Genomic DNA, 4,628 nt, shown 5'->3' on the forward strand with positions numbered 1-4,628 from the left:
CGAGGCCCCCACGAGAGTGGAGGGCACGCCCCCGTCTCGTGGACACCTCGTGTGCCTCCCGGACTCCGTTTTCTTGCACGTTACGTATTTTGGTCGGTAAAAATTCATTATATATACTCCCGAAGGTTTTGACCACCGTATCACACAAATATCCTCTGTTTTCGTTTCGAGCTGTTTCTGTTGCAGATCAAGAGCACCATGATGTCGCCCTCCTCTAACAACGAAGACAAGGATGCTTGGCTATTGAAGATAGAGCTGAAAAGAGAAGAACCGGAAGAGATCAACAAGGATGAAGGGATCAAGAAAGCCATGGAGGTTCAAGCTCCGGCGGTGAAAGAAGAAGACATCCCTCAACCTTTACCTAACCTCTTTACTCCAACAGAGATTGAAGCTTTCAAGATGATTCAGTTAGCTCGCATACAGAACAAGTATCTCACACAGGAGAATATTCTATTGAAGGATCATATCGCCGGACTCAAGGGCATTATCCGCAAGTTGGAGGAGCTTTTACGCTCAATGTGCGATTATCCACCGTCATCATCACCACCTTCATCACCTCCGAGGACATAATCACATGGGTATGGGCACTCCCCTTGGCAACTGCCAAGCTTGGGGGAGGTGCCCCGGTATTGTATCACCATCACACTCATATCTTTACCATTTTGTTTAGTTCGATCCTTTTAGTAGTATCTTGATCCAGTAGATTGAAGTTTTGATATCAAGTAGTTTTGAGTTTTGCTTTGTGATCTCTTTATGAAATCGAGTCTGTGAGCTATCTATAATAAAGATTAGTGTTGAGTCAAGGGCTTTGCTATGCTGCTATGATCTTGAGAAAGTAGAAAGAATAAAAGAGTTCATGTTGATCTTATGGATAGTGATGACTTCACACATAGAGAGTATGAGGCATAAAAATTGTTGAGAGTTGATAAACTTAGTTTTGGTCATCGTTGCAATTAATAGAAAGTGATAAGGAAAGAGAGGTTCACATATAAATATATTATCTTGGACACCTTTTATGATTGGGAGCACTCATTAAGTATGACATGCTAAAAGAGTTGACGTTGGACAAGCAAGACAACGTAATGGTTTATGTTTTCTCACATCTCAGTTAAAGTATATTGTCATTGACCTTCCAAATATGTTGAGCTTGCCTTTCCCCCTCATGCTAGCCAAATTCCTTGCACCAAGTAGAGATACTACTTGTGCTTCCAAATATCCTTAAACCCAGTTCTGCCATGAGAGTCCACCATACCTACCTATGGATTGAGTAAGATCCTTCAAGTAAGTTGTCATGTTGCAGGCAATAAAAATTGCTATCTAAATATGTATGAATTATTAGTGTAGAGAAAATAAGCTTTGTACGATCTTGTTGTGGAAGTAATAAAAGCGACGGACTGCATAATAAAGTTCCACATACAAGGGGCAATATAAAGTGACATTCTTTTGCATTAAGATTTTGTGCATCCAACCCTAAAAGCACATGACAACCTCTGCTTCCCTCTGCGAAGGGCCTATCTTTTACTTTATGTTTTTGCTTTATGCTTGAGTCAAGGTGATCTTCACCTTTCCCTTTTTCATTTTATCCTTTGGCAAGCTCGTCGTGTTTGAAAGATCATGATATATATATATATATATATATATATATATATATATATCCAATTGGATGTAAGTTAGCATGGGCTATTATTGTTGACATCACCTAAAGGTGAATACGTTGGGAGGCAACATAATAAGCCCCTACTTTCTCAGTGTCCGGCTGAAACTCCATAACCACGAGTATTGCGTGAGTGTTAGCAATTATAGGAGATTACAAGATAATTGAGTATGTGAATTTGCTGAAAAGCTCTATTGTTGAGTCTTTCTGATGTTACGATAAATTGCAATTGCTTCAATGACTGAGATTATAGTTTGTTAGTTCCCAATGAAGTTTTTGAACCATACTTGACATTGTGAATTGATTGTTACTTGAGCATAAGAAATCATATGATAAAATCTATATATGTTGCTGTTATAAGAATGATCATGATGCCCTCATGTCCATATTTTATTTTTATCGACACCTCAACCTCTAAACATGTGGACATATTTTTCGATACCGGCTTCCGCTTGAGGACAAGCGAGGTCTAAGCTTGGGGGAGTTGATATGTCCATTTTGCATCATGCTTTTATATCAATATTTATTGCATTATGGGCTATTATTACACATTATATCTCAATACTTATGGCTATTCTCTCTTATTTTACAAGGTTTACCATGAAGAGGGGGAATGCCGACAGCTGGAATTCTGGCTGGAAAAGGAGCAAACATTGGAAACCTATTCTGCACTGCTCCAAAAATCCTAAAACTCCACGAAACCTATTTTTGGAATTAATAAGAATTATTGAGCGGAAGAAATACACCAGGGGGCCCACACCTTGTCTAGGAGGGTGGGAGCGCGCCCCCCTACTGGGCGCGCCCCCTGTCTCCTGGGCCCCCTGGTGGCCCCCCCAGTGTCCATCTTCTGCTATATGAGGGCTTTTACCCTGGAAAAAAATCGTGGGCAAGCTTACGGGACGAAACTCCACCGCCATGAGGGGGAACCTTGGCGGAACCAATCTAGGGCTCTAGCGGAGCTGTTCTGCCAGGGACACTTCCCTCCGGGAGGGGGAAATCATCACCAATGTCATCACAAACGATCCTCTCATCGGGAGGGGGTCAATCTCCATCAACATCTTCACCAGCACCGTCTCCTCTCAAAACCCTAGTTCATCTCTTGTATCCAATCTTGTATCAAAACCACAAATTGGTACCTGTGGGTTGCTAGTAGTGTTGATTACTCCTTGTAGTTGATGCTAATTGGTTTACTTGGTGGAAGATCATAATTTCAGATCCTTAATGCATATTATTACCCCTCTAATTATGAACATGAATATGATTTGTGAGTGGTTACGTTTGTTCCTGAGGACATGGGTGAAGTCTTGCTATTAGTAGTCATGTGAATTTGGTATTCGTTCGATATTTTGAGGAGATGTATGTTGTCTTTTCCTCTAGTGGTGTTATGTGAACGTCGACAACATGACACTTCACCATTATTTGGGCCTAGAGGAAGGCATAGGGAGGTAATAAGTAGATGATGGGTTGCTAGAGTGACAGAAGCTTAAACCCTAGTTTATGCGTTGCTTCGTTAGGGGCTGATTTGGATCCATATGTTTAATGCTGTGGTTAGGTTTACCTTAATACTTCTTTTGTAGTTGCGGACGCTTGCAATAGGGGTTAATCATAAGTGGGATGCTTGTCCAAGTAAGGGCAGTACCCAAGCACCGGTCCACCCACATACCAAATTATCAAAGTACCGAACCCGAATCATATGAACGTGATGAAAACTAGCTTGACGATAATTCCCATGTGTCCTCGGGAGCTCCTTTCTCATTATTAGAAATTGTCCAGGCTTATCCTTTAGTACATAAAGGATTGGGCCACCTTGCTGCACTTTATTTACTTTATTTACTTGTTGCTCGTTACTATTTATCTTATCACAAAACTATCTATTACCTATAATTTCAGTGCTTGCAGAGAAAACCTTACTGAAAACCGCTTATCATTTCCTTCTGCTCCTCGTTGGGTTCGACACTCTTACTTATCGAAAGGACCACGATAGATCCCCTACACTTGTGGGTCATCAGGCTCATTTGGCTTCCATGATTCTTAAAACGCAGGGATAGGAAAAACACCAGAGTAGGATAGGAATGCACATGGTAAACAGAGCATTTGTAAAGACAGGATTTCTGTCAACTTGGGTGTTTGGTTTATAGGAATTGGAAGAGCAGAGGAATGCAAAGAAACATGGCCAAAATAAAGTGAAACCGTATGAAAGCATGTACAGTTTGAATGTTATTCTGGCACTAATGCACTTGGTCTTGTTTTCATGCATAGGATTTTGAAAAGTAGGTCCAGGTGGATGTTTTGCTTCATTCCTTTCAACAAAATGCATGAATAATTGAATAGTAGAGTGCCATTGGAAAATTCCCTATTGCTATGTTTTTCCGTTGAACCACTCTAGCCCTAATAGATCGACGTGAATGTATAGTAATAAGTGATGCAACAAGTGTACAACCTCTTTGCCATAGCCGTGTCGACCTCAGCATCATTTGGTTGGTCGCTGAAGTAGTTGAGGCAGAGGTGGCTGTCGGAGGTGTGGAGGAAGATCTGAGGAATCTGTAGACGGCGTCCAGGGCACTGCTCTGTTGTGATGGATCGTTCTGTTGTTGGAGCAGCTCCGGTGAGCCGTAAGACGTCAAGGGTGAAGCAGCACAAGACAGACATCGTCAATCTCAAGTGGGATTCTAATAGCATCTCCAATAGATGATGTAAAATAGATGTAAAATTACATCACCAAAAACCACCTGACTACAACAGATGAGGTAAACACTGTTGACTCTAAACTTAACTGTCGAAACTGAAATTTACTATGGAATCTGAATGCTACTGTCGAAACTGAACGCAATGGTAGCAGAGAGGCACTTGACATGTAGTTTAGGGAGGGCCTGCAGTTCATCTTCAACCTGCACCCCCCTGAGCCGCCAGCCACCACCGGCCGAACCGCCGGCCCCAGCGCCGCCTCGCCGCCCCGAAACAACTCGCCACCGCC

This window comes from Triticum aestivum, chromosome 1B, assembly GCF_018294505.1.
Source record: "Triticum aestivum cultivar Chinese Spring chromosome 1B, IWGSC CS RefSeq v2.1, whole genome shotgun sequence".
NCBI classification, from domain to species: Eukaryota; Viridiplantae; Streptophyta; class Magnoliopsida; order Poales; family Poaceae; genus Triticum; species Triticum aestivum.